This window comes from Xiphophorus hellerii, chromosome 12, assembly GCF_003331165.1.
Source record: "Xiphophorus hellerii strain 12219 chromosome 12, Xiphophorus_hellerii-4.1, whole genome shotgun sequence".
Taxonomy (NCBI): domain Eukaryota; kingdom Metazoa; phylum Chordata; class Actinopteri; order Cyprinodontiformes; family Poeciliidae; genus Xiphophorus; species Xiphophorus hellerii.
The window spans coordinates 3,800,356-3,817,592 of NC_045683.1; positions in this window are offsets into that span (position 1 = coordinate 3,800,356).

A 17,237-nucleotide genomic window follows, 5' to 3' on the forward strand; every position below is an offset into this window, starting at 1 on the left:
CTTTATCACTGGAATCAGACAAAGAGTTCTGGAGCCAAGTAGTTAAAAACCAACCTGGGTAAAAGCAGAACATGAATTGATCTTTTTATGTTGACTTGATAGTACAGATAACACCTGATGACAACAGACGGGAAGAACTCCCAACAAAAGATGGACTCAGGTGTGAAGAGGTTGTTTTGTCTGCCTGTTCCCACAAAGAAAAGATGTTTTTCTTTCTTTTCTGACTCCTTTTGTGTTTGACATGTCTTGTTTGCTCAGAGCATGAGTAAGTCAAACTTTTCGGCTTACAGTAACACCTCCTTGCAGGATACCTCAGCGTGCGGTATCCCATTTGTGTGCCTGTCAGGATATGGGCCCTCGCTGCAGGGCAGGGGCTGCAGAGCTCACAGGAAAAAACACATCTTTCATGTTTCCATGAAGCAAATTTATTTTTGCAATTTCAGTTTGCGTAGATATATAATCAATGGAAATAAATGCACCTATAGATAAACATATCAATAGCTTTTTTGTCAGTCTACATGTAGAGCATTTCTTTCAGATATGGAGAGCTTAGAATAAACATATCACACTTCGATTTGCTGCTAAACAAGCACCATGAGTTTCCAGGCTCCTTGTTGAAGGAAGCCGGGGAACCTCCACTTTACGCCCTGGAAAACAAGCAGAGGCTTTACATCACCTGTCAACAATTGTCAAGAACAGGTGCGGTAACCTCACAGGGCAGTGAGGGAGAGGCCCTGCTTGCTTTATGGCAAACATCAGTCTGGTTAATAGTCGAGATGCTGAGTGCTGCTCAGCCCCCAGGTAGAGATACTGGCTCATTGTTTCACTCTGTTTGCCCCTCTTTGAAATCCTCTTCATGTGTGTCCTTTAGAAACTTCACCGGTGACCTTAGGTAGAAGGTTACATAAACTAATAAGCAGACTGGGAGAATCCTTTAATCTACAATTCAGCACAACAAAAGCATTTCAATGCCCTGCGGCCACTGCTCTTTTATAAAGACTCAAAAAATAGCCGAACATGTTTGTGTGTTCATAAACAAACTGTTAAGCTGAACCCAGCTGACACTAACTGAGCTTCGATAAATAACCCTCTGCCTCTTTCTGCTCAGATGTGAATTACTCCACAGACCAATCTTTCAAAGCCTCCTGGCTGAAAGAGATGGATTTACAAATCTGATTCAAACAGAAGCTGACGGTGGGCTGACACGTACTGAGTCCCGTCTTTGTGCTTTTGACAATGTCCTACAGGTGGGAAGACAATGGCTGGACCACCTGTCATCCTGTGGCATGTGTGTGTGTGACTGTACACACAAACAGAAACCTAAACAAAGCTAGCAAGCCACGGGACGGGATGGGGTAATGAACTCTGCCGCTTTTTGTCGTGCAGAAACACACAGAAACAGTCAGCTGTCGTAACGTCTGTGAATGTCTGTCGCCTTTGCTTTCTCAGAGAGTCTTGTTGACGTTTTTTCAGCCGATGTGCTCGTCCTTTCAACATGTTGAGTGCAGCCGATTCAACGTGTTGAAAGGACATTGGGGCTCTCAGTGAGCGAGATCATTCTGCAGCTAAACTGTTCTTAATGCACAAACTCAATAGAATCATGTCTTTTTTTAACCAGATGAGCTTATTCATTAACTTAGTTATTTATTTTTGTTGTGAACTGTAAAGTGCATTAATCTTATGATAATCAATAATAAGGAATGCACTGATAAAGCCTAATTCTGGCATTAGGATCAATTCTCAGGATCAGAGCTAAATCTAAAATACTTCAAGGATGGCAGTTTCTAATCTGTATTAAGAATAGAAAAGATGTGCTTTATTGATCCCAGAATTGGGAAATTATCTCAGTTTGTGTTAGCCTGTGTTTGAAAGCAGTAATTGCCTACAGTAAATTATAAAAGGCTTTGCTACCTGTCCTTGATTTCTCTCTCTGCTCTTCTTCCTGTCCATTGAATACAGGCCACTAGTGTCACAAATACCTTAAAAAATTCATCTTGATGCCACTTTTTTGGTTAAGCCCAACATTTGTGCAGCTTTGGGTAACGCCCTTTTTGTTTAATGCAGACAGAGAATATGGCCTGCTTTTATTATTAGATCTGATTGACGACATTTCAAAAAGACTGGGAAAAAGCTAATACGTATGCTGCTGAATGGTTACATTTGTAATTTTTAAACTTTCTTCACAGTAGCAACACTGATTACTTTTTCTTTGTTCATTTGAACTAGCTGACTAACTGGCACAGACATGATTTCCAGGATAGTTTCTAATATTTCAATAGGCCATTTCAAGGTCCTAAAGTTTTCTTTATCAACTCCTTTGAAAGGGTTTGATGTGTTTGATATCTCTGTCCTTTAGAAACAGACAGTTCTCTTCTGTTTTCTTGACATTTTTCAATCTTCAACAAAACAATAATTATTTGACTCCAGATGTAGAAAGTGTTTTATTAATGGTATTGATATATCACACCACTGTTTGGTTGTCAGTTATTCTAATGAGTTGAATTTTGCTGAATCTGAAAAACATCATAATTAAAGAGTAAATTCCCTGAGGGACTCCATTGTTCAAAATGATTGTGGCTAATGTAATTATTTGTTTCATTTATGACAAGAAGTCTAAAAATGTTACATCCTGACTTTCTTTATTAGCTGCATTAACTTTCTTTAGTCAATGATGCAAAAATAATGTGACATGTTGATGAGTTTGATCTAACCTTTCAGCCAAAGGTTACATATAGAAACATACAGCTTTCTACCGTAACCCCCAAACTCCACAGGCTTAATTCACCAAATTACTTCACAACCAGCTTACTGTTGGCCCTTCTATTTTTACTTTCCATTTCGCTCTCTTGTTTACATTTAGGCACCAAAACAACTTGATTAGAGGCACAAAAGATTATTCAGCGAGCCGAAGAAATGTGTATTTTAATCACTGAATCCCAGCCAGAATCCCACAGACTAAAGAAACATAAAATAAAAAAACGGCATGATTTTCTTCCAGTAAGCTGGGAAATGATCATGTACTAAAGTACTCAAAACTGGCGGTAAACAAATCAAGATGGTTTCAACACTGACCGTTTGTGCTTTACCCATCCCCCATGTCTGCGCTCTGACACGGACCTGTCTGCCAGCTCCTGTGGACTTGTTCCTCTTGTTCCTCATCCCACAGCCCACCTCTGCCCACACCAGCTCCCTCAGGCCCTGGGAACAATCCTGCAGTGTCAGGGAGCCGTGCAGGTGTCTTGCGGTGTCAGCTGCCACACTGTTTATTATTGGTGGTCTGAGCCTTAGGAGGAATCCCAGGCCATCACTAACAACTGTGTAAATTTGTTAGGGTAAGGAAAACATGGCCTGTACTACAGAAACGGTTTTAGTTGGGAACTCTTTTTCTGGGTAGCTTTCCCCTTTCTTGATATTTGCTGATGACTGAGTGCATGTGCTGTGGAGAGATTGGGGTGGGTTTTGGGAGTGGGAGGTGGGGGGGGGGGCTTTGCTTATTTGACTTGGAAGTGACTTCACACGGCCAGCTTGTGAAATAGATGCAATGGTGAAAACCATATGTGCTGAGGTGACTTGCATCAGTGGGGATCTACCCAAATTACACTTCCTGCAGGATATGCTATCCAGAGCCAGAGCTCACTAACTCACAGGTTTGTTACCAGTGGAGCATTGCAGTCAGTAACACACATTAGCTGTTAGCCTGTCTCATATTTATTTAATCTTATATAAAGGCTCTAACACATATTAGAGTGGAAAATCTTTCTTAATTTTCTTTAGATCTAATTCTGTGACAATCTATGAAATGTACATAGCAACACGGTTTCCATCCATCCCAGTGAAGCATATTTATACAAAACTCTAATTTTGTCCCTTTCATAATAAATCCACTTGATGTATTTTTTTTCCTGCCAAGTCTCCCTTACAGATTTCTTCCATTTTTGATTGTTTTTGTCATCATCTTTCAGCTCATTTAAAAAATTTTGTTATCACGTTAAGATATCCCCTATCCCCACACAGCCATATTGGACCTGCTGCTACTTCTTTGGTGTGGTTGAGTGCCTTTAGTTAATTTTAGTTGTATATATTGTTATTATTATTATTGTGTGTTTGTTTATTTTATTTATTGTATATATGTGACTTTTTGCACGGGAGTTGCAATAGAAATTTCGTTGAATCCTGTTCAATGACAATAAATGCTATCTATCTATCTATCTATCTATCTATAAACTACAAAAACCAGTTTTCATATCAAGATTTATATTTATTAAAGGAAAAAAGCTGCCTATAGGAACCGGGCCCTGTAAAGATAATTACCCCACCTTTAGCAGTAATGACCACCAGCAAGCATCTACAATAACTGGGAAATAATCTGTGGATGAGTTGACTCACGCTTCTTTGCAGAAGGTTTTAAGTCAGAAACATTTGATGGTTTAAAGCATGAAAATCCTGTTTATGGTCATACAAAAGCATCTCAATCAATTTCAAGTCTAAACTTTGACTTATACTCCCTGAAACCTTCATTTTTCAGTTCTATTGGATGCTATTTTTTCTGTCCCAACACTGTGGTTAATCATACCTATGTTAGGGTATTAAGGCCATTGCAGATACAAAAAGAGGCAAAAAACTCTGACATTTTTTGAAACCTTCTAGAAAAAAAAACCTTGGAAATTTCTGAGTTTCAAAAGTCACAACTTAGCTAGAAAAAAAATGATTTTCTGGAAAAAAACTTGTAACTTTCAGAGTTAGGAAAAAAACTAATAAATTTGAGTTTTTTGGTGGAAATGTACGACTTTGATTTCTATCAAAAATGGCTCTACTACTTAAAATATTTGTAAAGTGGGACGATATGTTTTCACGCCACAGTTAATCTACACACATAAAAACAACAGATCTTTAGAGCTCAATCATTTCACATGCATGAACATGCTTCTACCAATCAAAATAAGAAATGCTGCCATGTCTGCAGTTTTTTCAGTTCAGCTGCACTGAGATCTTTTTCTGTCATCCAAATAACAACAAAATAAATTAATTAAACTTCACATCTAGTAGTAATTGTCTGATCTAATTTAGAGTGCAAGCAACAGGGATGAAAATAATCAGAGGGCATTTAAATTTATTTTATTTTGCTCTTTTGTAATTATAGGGTGTGTCACTACACAGATGTTTTGCCAGCGAATAAAAAAATGCACAAGTGAAGTGTTCAAAAGGACTTGTTGCTCTGTGATGTGGTTGTATCTGTATTCCCTTAAGCCCAACACAAAGGTTGGCCAGGCCCACAAAATACTTGACTAAATAAATACACTGGCATGGTGGGTTTTCCCTTTTTAATTATCCGTTTAATACCGTTCTCTGGTTTCTACAAATGTGGTTCTAGACAAAGTGAACAGGATGTGTTGTATTTAATGAATTTATACAACAATAAAAATGGTTTGGGATCTAAAATCCATAACAATGTATCAGGAAACAACATTAAAATAAATAAACGGAAAATTCCCAATTTGCAATCCTTTGACTTCCAAAAAATGTAGAGCATATATCTGTGTTAAAATGATGGAACTTCATGTTTTTCCCAATTGCATCCATGGACTTATTGCATGTGGGTTTTTGTGCAAAGAAATAAATCCAAAAGCAGGTGTCCTCGCGTTGAGCTCTCTAAACACCCAATGGTAGTCAGCTACGCCCAGTGAGGTTAGCCATGAGGGCAGAGCGACTGTGGCCAAACACCAAAACGGGAATCAGCTCCGCCAATCAGTCAGGAAGGCAAAAAGCAGCTAGCTCAACCCTGGGTTGCGTTGGCTCCTGCCTCTTCGCAGAGGCCGGCAGTAAAGCCATCACCACAAAATAAGTGGCTTGAACCCACGCGCTTGAAATTACAGGGCACTCCGAATCAGAAAATGCTATTCTGCTTTTCGCAATTGATGTTTAAGAAATTCTATTAAAACTTCCCCAGTTGGGCCCAAAACGCAGCTCTGCTGCTTTTCCTCCATGCCGGCTGGAGGAATCCTGCTTTGTCTGGAGATTTCTAACGCTCTGCAGAAGCAGCAAACTGGTATGCACACAAAGGGGTACGTATGGAAACATGACAACACCACAGTGGAAGCTGTGGTTGTGTTGCGGAGGTATAAATGCAGCATTTAGCAAATGACCAAATCTGAAGGCCAAGAATAGCCACAACATGCTTCTATTGTAGAGGGGGGAATGCAACTTCCTGCTGAAGCAAGAAGCAGAGATGGTAATATGAGCAAACATCATCAGATGACCAGTTTTAATGTTGTTCTTTTTATGCTCTACATAGTTTAAATATGCAGAATTATGAGCTTTCCAGCAACATAAAATCATTTCATATCACAATCAAGTAATTATGTTACCTTCAGTTGTTATAAAAACACTGTATTTATCAAATGTTTGATATACATTTGGGTCTCTGTCTCTTTAAAAACTACTGCTCTTTCTGAAGGTCCGCCTTCAGGAAGTCATCTAAACATCTCCTCCATTAACCCTTTAATATTTTTACCAGCATTGCACTGAGAAGTAGCTTCTATAATGAGCTCTACTGATGCACAGTTCCACCAGGTGTTTGCTAATTGCTGCTGGCTAGTCTGAAGGAGCTGAGGGGAGCTCATTATAGTGGGGGAGGGCATGGAGGAAAAATCCAGCTCCAAGGAGAATCTTTCTAGGAGATTAAAAGATTTCTCAAGCATACATGAAAGAATCATAACGACACTCCAGTTATGTTTTTGATGAGAGAATAACAAAGTAATATGATGTTAAAGCTAAAAAAAGAGTCAGTTTTACACAACACTGTCCCTTTAAAGAAAAATATCTTTGTCAGCAAAGGTAAAAATCAAACTCAAACATTTACAGCAGAAAACATAACCAACAGGCTCTTCTTTTAGTTTTGCTCTTTCACTTTGCCATGTTTATTTGTTAGGAAACATCTTATAAAACTTTCTGTTCCACCAGCACAAAAAGTAGCAGATCAGTCTCTGGTCCTCACAGCTGCAGCAGATAAAGATTTTCCTCCATGTTGAGAAAAAGCTGTCGGCTTGACAGGTGGCATCACTTACGACGCTTGTCTCAGGACCCTGTATAGCAAAAGAGGAGGTGGAGGGGAGGGGAGTAACGTTTCTGCTCTGTGCGAGAGCGAAGAAGAAAGTCCGGCCTCTACAGTAAATTAGCTGCATGCCTAAATTGATGGAGGAATTACGGGTTGAGGATAGCAGGCGGGTCTGGCACATGCGGTCACAACACAAATCAGTCAAATGCCATCTCAGCGACGGATTTCAGACACCAAAGTGACCGAGGAAGGCATATCTTTTTCCTGCCCTCCTCTCCCAGAATCGTTTTCCACATTCCTCTGGCTTTTAAATTACCAGTTTGGCCTAAAATATACGAGTGTGAAAGCAGAGCAGCAAGGTCACTTTTTCTCTGGTAAGGTTGCAAAAAGTTCTCAAAAAAAATTGGAAGCTTTTAGTGTTATTGACTGTGAGAAAACTTTAATGCCTTTTGTTCCATCTACTCATTTAAATATAGCAAAAGTCTTTTGCATGTTGTTGCAAGACTGTCAGTCAATGTACATTAGTTGGCACACAAACAGACCTTTGGCTAAACGAATCAGAAGACTTTTATAGATGGTTTAATGGGAGCATTAAAGCCTAAATGTTGACATTTTATGACATGTATTTCATTTAATGTTCACACAATGAATTACTGGATGATTTCTGCTTGAGTAGGCTCCTGTAAAAAGTATAAACATAAGTTTTACTATAAGCAAAACAATGCAATAAAGATCTTTTAACAGATGTTGTTTTCATAGCTTTACAGTTTAATTTCCCTGATGTCAAAACAAACTGTCATCTTGAGGCAATTTGCTTCCGGAAATCCCCAGAACTCCAACGGGAAGGTTTTCAGTTTTCCATAAGCAGACATGTGAGACCAATGTATAAGTCATTAATGTCACAGGGAAACCACACGAGTTAAATATATGGATTTCACCTTCTTGGTGCAAAAATGCGATTTCATGCCAGCTTATGGTTGTTTTCACACTTGTAAGAAGAAGAACCCTGAACCAATTGTGTGAGTTTTTTGTTTTTAAAGTTGCCATCGAATATGTACGACGACGTATTAGGATCATTTTACATAGAAAAAAAAGTACCTTTTTGCCTAAGAGCTCATAAAGTTTTGGATTAATCTCAGATAATTTCAAGGAAAAACTGAAAATTCTGGAGTTTCAAAAGTTGAAAATTTTGGAGTTTTTCTTGAAAATTTAGAAGTTTTTTCTAAAACATTTTTGACTTTTGACACTGAAATTTTTTTCTAGAAAACTTCTGGTTTGTTTTAGCTAATTTTTGACCTTTCAAACTCATAGATGTTTTGCTAGCGAATAAAAATAAATGCACAAGTGAAGTGTTCAAAAGGACCTGTTGCTCTGTGATGTGGTTCTATCAAAGATTGATCAGATCCCAAGAAACATTTTGCGAAATACACTGGCATGGTGGAGTTTCCCTTTTTAAATGATCTGTTTACCATCCTGTTCTTTCTGGAGATAAAGAGAAAACAAACATTGTGTACATGTGTAGTTCTGCACAAAGTGAACAGGTTGCTTGCTACATAATGAACTTACAGAGCAATGAAAATTGCTTTGGTGACAAAAACCATAAAAATTTGTCAGGAAACAGTATTATAATAAATAGACACTAAAGCTCACTGAGACTTTCCAATTTGCATCTGGCTAAAAATAATTAAAAAATGTCTGGAACTTCAAAAGTTGAAAATTGTCAACTTATTACTCTAGAAAAGTTTGGACTTTTGAAACTGAGCAATTTCCAAGTTTTTTTCTATAAAATTTCTGAGATTAATCACTTATAAAATTTGCATTCATTTTGAAAAGTCTGGATGCTTCAGTGGAGACAGTGGATGTTTCTGTAAATCACAACTTCAAATTGTTCACGGAAACTCTTTCTATTCACAGATTTCTTCATAAATATTGGAAAACAAACGCACCTGAGGAAGCTGAAGAGCCAAAACGGTTTCCACTGTGGGTGTTAATCAATATTAAGTTGTATTTAGTGTTTGAACCAATAAAATAGGCAGCTGTGAGCGTTTTAGAAAGTGTCTCAAGTATTCACAGATTTCAGCTATTTGCGGGCCGCTGCGGTCCCTAAACCCCACAGGGGGTTCCACTTTATTGGTGATATAAAGATGGTGAGCTACACCAATTCATTAAATGCTTTCCAAATGCTACACTGACTTGCTGCTATAATCAGATACTAGGACTGGACTGAAACTAAGAAAAAAAAAACGGCCAAAGTCCAAACAAAAACCTACAAATAGTCAAGAAAAGTATTGGTCAATGTTATAAAAAGTCCTGCTATTTTTTGAAGGAAAAAACAAAGAAATCAGCGTTATAAGGAAATTTTATACACCAAATCGCAGCATAAGTCTTTGACAGGTATTACATTTAGCTGTAGATTACAAACACGCTTAGAGTTATGCGACAGCAATCAGATAAGCATTCTTCTTGGAGGGCATGAGTGCCTCACATCCTTGTAGCACATCGTTAAAAAATGATCCTAATTATCGCAGGGCTTTGCAAACATTCCACATTCGCTTTGGTTCTAAAGTGGACATAAACATGGCCGCCACAAACAGCTCTTCTAGGTTCACTCCCTTCCTGTTATTTGAGGTGGATGCTTTAATAGATTCTTTTAAAAGCAGGGAAGTTCATGATGCATTGGTCAGCTGCATCTGCAGCTCGACAGATGCAGCAGCGGACCTTCTCACAAAGTTTCTGCGCCGGAGGAAGGAACCACATGACGGTGGTCCGGCTGCAGTAAACACATACCGATCTTTCACACCAACGCTTGCAACTATTTAAAGAGCAACCGGCAGCTTCCAGTTGTACAACTGGGATGTGGTAGTTTTACTTCTGACTGAATTGGGCTTTAAGTCTGCAGAGTATGAAAACATTTTACACCGAAGACAAAAATGTTTGTTTGTTGCTACTTTACCTGTGAAGCAATTTTAAAGGGGCTGTTAAATCAACGTTTTTGAGCTTTACACCATGTTATGATGTTGTTCCCTCATGAAAAACACACCAAGTGTTGCCTTGATTCTTTCATGCATGTTTGAGAAATCTTTTAATCTCCATGGCAACCAGTCAGCTAGGCAAAATGCCTGGTTAGACTAGTTCTGCCTTAGAACTGAAATTTCCAAGTTTCCAAGCTTCCGCCTCACAGAGCAGCCCTCTCCCGCGACTCCTCCATTCAGCTCCTTCAGACTAGCAACAGGAATTAGCAAACGCCTGGTGGAATGCTGGTAAAAATGTTAAAGGGTTAACAGAGGAGCGATCTTGTGATGACTTCTTGAGCGCGGAGTTTCAGAAAGAGCCAGCGTTTTTAAAGAGACAGAGGCCCAATTTCAAGGTGTTAAATATTGAAGTGAAAGTCATATTTGATATGTACAGCATTTTTGTAACAACTGAAGGTAACATAGTTATTTCATTGTGCTATAAAAAGGTATAATGTGCCCGAAAAACGCATACTGCCCCCTTTAAAAACAAAATGTTTCCTCTCCATGACCGAAAGAAAATCTTTCCTTCCATATTAATGTTATGACATTGAGACTACATGTTTTGCCCGTTCTTCTCTGCAAAATATCACTAGGTGAGTCTGTAAACGTTTGGCCACAGATTTTCAATTGTATTTAGGTCTGAACTTTGACTATGCCATTTTAACACATGGATAAGCTCTGATCTAAACGGTTGTATTGTAGCTGTGGTTGTATGGTTAGGGTCATTGGAAGAGGAAGAAGCTTTTAGAGGCATCCAGCTATCTTTCCGTCAAGCCTAACCAGCTTCCCCATCTCTGCAGAATAAAAACCTCTCCACAGCATGATGCTGCTATCACCACAGTGCAATCAGTGAGATGTGCAATGTTGGTTTTCCTCCACATTTTGTGTCCTTTGCACATCGCATCACATCGTCTGCTGCAAAGTCTTCAACAAACCTTCCAGGTTTCTTTCTACAATAAGGCCAGATTTTTGGAAATTGTGAGGAGTTGTAGGTCTGCAGCTGATCCATGTTCACATGTGTACTGAACCTAATGCTGCTTTAAACTTCAGTTATTAACGAGGCTGAGTGAAAATGTGCCTAATTGTTCAAATCTGAAGATGTGAAAAAGTCTTAAAAACATTGCACCATTTTTCTTCCACTTCAAGTAAAAAAGAAAGTAGTAGGAACATTTTAGCAAAGCACTGTGTATGATATAATGTCTAGGAGAACTGAAGAACTTTGTAAACTGAGCCTAACGGAGATTAATGTTTCATATTTTCAGATTTTTATTGCCTCTGTAAATCACACCCAGAGAAATCTGCCGGTTGTCCACCTGTCCAACATCCATTTTCCTCTTCTTGTAACTCCAGTCCTGAAAATATGTGTCTCCTGCTTTGATGTGTTGCTCTGAAAGAGAGCAGGTGACCAGTCAGGTTCTCCAGTCTGGTAGCACAGGAGCCAATGACCACTTACAGTTACTTAGGCAAGCAGAATGAGGGGAAAGGGTTTGGCAAAGGAGCTTGAGTTTAGAAATATTAAATATCTTTACTTAGGCATTAAATCCAGATGATGTTAATGTAGGTAGACGCAGAGGTGTGGAAGAATAAACCAGAAACCAGGTTCTAAAAGTCACTAAAACAAAGCAGATTTCAGGTTGGGTTTTTTTTTTTTACAATGTTTGATAATGTCGGGATTTCAACAAAAGCAAAAGTGTTATTGTAGTTTTTGTTTGTAGATTGAATGCCTCTGCTGCCTGGCACAGTGAAGAATGGGGCTGGTGCAGGATGATCAGTAAAGCTAAACACCTCAAAACCATGAGCAGCCACACAAAGCTGTAAATATAACCGAATCGCAGACATTTCCTCCTTTAATACAGAATGCCACAGAGTAAACACTTAGAGAAACTCATCTTTTATTGTATTTTATTTCCAAATATAAATGCTAGGGGTTACTTTAGGTTAGCATGAGGACAGTTTCCTTTATAAAACAGTAAAACGGGAAAATAAAACACCTAAACAAAAAATATTTAAATTAATTAAAAGACAATACATCTAATGGACTAAAATTCACTTAGCAAAAATATTAACAAACTTAAATGTTATGGACCTTTCATAAACAAGCAATTATTTCTGACCACAAAGAAACAAAAATAGTTAATTTAACATTTTTTCTTGCCCATTAGGGGATAAGGAAACAAAAAAAACATCCATGCTTACCTCTTCTGAAGAACTTTTCTGGTGTTCTGGAGAGGAATGTGGGAGATGCAGTGACGTAAAAAAAAGTCATGTCTAGGTTATAAAAATCTTTGTCGATAACTTTAGTTCAAAAAAGTCCAAAACATTTAACATTCTACCTTAATCATCATGTCGGGGATTGCCATTTGTTGAAGTATTAAAACCTTTGTGTTTGTTTCTGATTAAGGAGATGCAGTTGATTCCTCTCTGGACATTTATTAGGAACATCAGAGCAGGGAGTACAGGGTGAAGGAAGGGTCAATCCCCGGCTGGAAAAGGCCCGGATCCAACATTCAGATCTCAGTTATATACCTTCAAATGACGTCAAACTAGATTACACATTAGTTCCTGCCATAAATAGATAAATCACTGATACATGGCTTAATCCATGGTGTTACATAAGTGCTGGCTGTCCTAACTGATTCTCCATTGATGCATCTTATTATCAATGTGTATGGTCTAGCCACTGTTCAGAACCATGCAGGAGAAGTCGTCTTTTCTCTGCCGTTGTAAGATTAACTGGCCGGTCACCGGCTGTCTGGTCTGGTCTGACCCAGCTGCTTGTGTTTAGCTCAATTTCCAAATATTCTTGTTCTGTTAAACTGGCACTTAGAAAACCACTCATACTCCCCCCCCCCCAATATTGAATTATCATTTATTTACCCATAACATATTCAGGAAATAAGTTACAGGACTAATCAAATGGCAGGTGTGTCCAAAGTGTGGCTCATGGGCCATCTGCAGCCCCTGGACTGATTTTATATGGAACCATACTGTAACTGCAGAATCATAAAAAAAAACCCAAAAACCAAACAAGCACTAGTGGTTGGTGTAGATGCAGATTTTGACTTTTAAATAAGTTGCAAATTGAAATTAGGTACAACACCAAGTACTTGTGTAATAAGTGCTCTGTTTTCTCTTTAATTTGATGTTTTATTTGTGTTGACTAGATCGTTCCTTTTTAGACCAAAAACTAATTACTTCAGTTTTGTTTCTGTTCAGCTGAAGGGAGTTCTGGTGCGTTTATGCACTGATTTGTTCTATGCATGTACTCGACATTTAAATGGATTCAAGTCAGCTGCTGACATCTTAATGTAGAGCTGTGCATCATCTGTGTAGTTATGGTAACTAACCTTATTATTTGCTATAGTCTGGGCTGGTAGGATCATGTAGATATTCAATAAGAAGGGCCCCAAAGGAGAACCTTGAGGTACTCCGCATGGAATTGTTGACAGATTAATGAAAAGTTTCATATTGACAGAAAGAAGTCTCTGCTCACTCAAGTCCTGTACCAGAGAGTCCAACTCGGTCCTCCAGTCGTTTTGGTAATATTTCATGGTCAACAGTGTCAAATGCTGTGCTGAGGTCCAACAGAACCAGCACTGCGGTTCTTCCACGGTCTGTATTTATGTGGATGTCATCGAACACTTTGATGAGGGCGGTCTCAGTACTGTGGTGAGCCGACTGAAAGACGTCAAAACAGTTGGTCATTGTTTAAACAAACTATTTAACTGTTGAAACAACTTTTTGGAATAATTGTAGAATGTAAGGGTGGAAATTGGTCTGTAATTCTGTAGTTAGGTTGACCAGTGGTTTGATAACTGCTGTTTTTACGTTTTGGGTATATTTGTCATTTTCTCTACCTTTGTTTTTGATAGGACATATCATCTGTACCTAAACTGATGTTGATGTTCACATTAACCCTCTAATATTTTTGAATTTTCTCTGTAAAGAAGTTGGCAAATTCAGTGCAGCTCCTCCTGGAGTGGTTTTCAGATGCTGGAGTCACAGGAAGGCTTGGTAATCTACCAACTGTGGCAAATGAGACACAACCGCTGTTGATGTTTTTGTTAATGATTTCAGCGAATCATTCTCTTGCGTGTTGAGTGTTAGCGTTGCAGTCTCTCTGTGTAGATTTCACAGAGAACCAGACTTTGTCCAGACTTTCAATAAATACTACTTTTACTTCTTACTGCTGGGCGCTTCTCCACAGAGATTACTTACCAGACATAGACTTCACATTAGTGGACGCAATGGAATAAATGGTGTCTGAAATATTATAACGGATGTTATCTACCAATTTATCTACTGAGTTACATGATAAAAGGAGAAGTTTAATATTGCAAAATTTGCTGGCAAACATTACAGGGAACCAGGAAGCAAAAGCACTGACAAGACCTATTGTAATTGGAATCTTTAGTTTGCTACAATAATGAAGCAAATGTTGTTGACGTTAGGAACAAATGTTGGCTTCTAACATCACAATGTGGGCTTTGCCCACCTTAACACGTTCATACCAATAATAATGAGAAAGCTGAAAGAATCTGCCACACTTTAAAGTCGGTATTGAAGCAATTAATAGCAACTTAGGCACATCTGTTTGCAAAACGCAAACCCAGCATGAAAGACCTGAATATCTGGAGAGGAGCATCGGCTGAGCTGCCAACGACTTAACACTTCTTCTTTAGACGACACACACAATGTAACTGTATTGAACTGAATATATACCATCCTAATTAGAGATGTACCAATCTGTTTTTAATATTTCTATCAGTCCTGATATTGAAAAAGTTCTTAATCGGTTATCCATCATAATGTTTCCAATCCATGAGGGCAGATATATTCAGTTTAATTTTGTGCTTTGAGGTCTGTGTAACATTCTGCTTCATTATTTATTTTACAATTTATTTAGAATTCCTAATTGCTCTTTCTGAACCAGTTGAAAGAAAATTAGTTGCAGTTCTTTTTACATTTGACTAAGGTAGTCAACATATTGTTTTGAATGAATTAAAGTTGTTATTTTTTCATGTTTGACCAAGCCTGTGAAGCTATTGGTGTTTTTAAGTGTGATGTGCTAGTGCAGAGTTAGTAAATACATTTGTAATTTAGTACATTTTGTCTGTGTTTAAAAAAAGAAACATTTTAAGTGAATTCAGCTCTGTTTTTATGTATTGAATCGGTATCGGTCGATACCAAACCTCAGACATCAGTATCGGTATCGAAAGTGAAAAAAGTGCATCAGTGCATCCCTCATACTAATATCCTAATACCAAATATTTGGCATCTGGACCTGAAAAACTTCCTGAAGTTTAGACCTTGCTGATAGACATAAAAATAGTTAATTTCTAAAGTAATCAAGTTACCACATTTGTTTATTCTGAAGGATATCTGGTGATTTTTTGTGAAACAAATGTCTGAAGGAAATGGCCAAATGTGCAAAATCTTTGATAGGTAAGAAACAAAACTATATGTGTAAGATGTACTTGGTGTTATCTCTTGAGTCTGAAATAATGATAGAAAATAAAACGAGCTTGTTCCAAAAAAAAAAAGCAGAATTTAAATTGAAGAAGCATGCAATAGGGCTGCAGAATGCATAATCTACACGCACATTTTGTTTCCATTCTTCAGTCTAAACTGTCAATCTTTAACAGAAAACAGAGTTCAAAGTGACCGGGAGGGGCACAGTTTCCTCCTAAAATGTTTGGAGATTAGTCTGATCTGAGCAAGTCGACCAAAACGAGATTTGCAAACATGAAAACAATCACTTTCCTCTTCAAAGCAAAGCATGCCATGCACTGCTGCAAACCCATCCTCTGAGAAGTTTCTACGTTTTCACATCTCCACCGTCCCCATCTGAAATGTTAACATTTGTGGTGTGAGTGTGTCACAGCGGACTTCGCTTTGAGGTCTTAAAAGGAACAAGCACTTTTCTAATTGTCAGCTCTTGCTCCCACAGCACATTAATCTGGGCAGTGCAGCCAGGGATTAGCTCCAAACAGAGGGGAAGTCCCTGCCGGCTGGTCTCACGTCAAACACACACACACACCCACACACGCGCGCTTGAATATGCCTAAGCATGTATACCGTAAGCATCCAGTTCATGCATATGTGAGGACGCAATACACACATATAATATTGGTTCCAGTGCGCCCACTAATGAGAAGCAGCTTTTCTAACCACTCACATTATGTGACATCATGGAGTCCCACTGTATTAAGTCTGTTAACATTTAGGAATATAAGTGACTCAAGTCAGGTAAGCTGCAGGCGGGCGGCAGGGTGGCCTTGTGGTTACAGCAACCACCTTGTAACTGAAAGGTCAGGATGCCTTCAATGGCCCCAGATGTCCATCAAATTTAATTGAGGCCAAAAGCCTTTATGCACAGTAAGAGGCTCGAAATGTCAGCTGAACACCAAATGTGCAAATGATACGCTTCGGGATTTGGCTCCAGCTTGAACAAAAATCAAGCTTTTATTGGTCAGCTCTTTGACTCCTACAGTTATGAAATAGATTGAGAGCAAAGTAGGTGTTTGCTTTCTGACTATCTGAGCTGCAGGCTTCTCGGATAGACAAGTTACCGTAAAACGGGGGTTGTTTAAAGGATTATTTTAATAATCAATTAATCTGTCGCGACATGATTTGGTACCATCGTCACAAACACAGAAACAGTTATGCTAGCTATACACACCAGAGTACTCTCTGCCAGCCATCTGTTGGAATTGGGATGGTAGGAAATTTATTTTTTGCTTTGTCCATAAAGCTACGCTGAGCATCAGCTACAGCAGCCAGCTGTTCTGTCTTATCTGCATCCACACACTTTGCCCTGAACCAAAGTGTGCTGTGAACTGGCATCTAGGCAGCAGCTCCAGGAGGAGAAGGGTTGTCCTATTCGACGCATCATGCTAGTCATTTTAAGGATGCCTATTGATCCCCGAAAACAATAAAAACCTGAAAATCAATCAATAAAATTCCACTGGACCAGATATAAGAGGCTGCTAGCATTTGGCATTCGTAAACAAAGCATAGGCGTAAGAGTATAACATAAATCACCCGGCTGGAGCATGAGCCGCTGAATAGTAAAACATCACCTAACAAAGCGTCGAGGCAGATAATTTGTCTCGAAGAATTTTAATAATCGAGGTACTCAAATCGTTCAAAGCATTTTAGCGTAAACT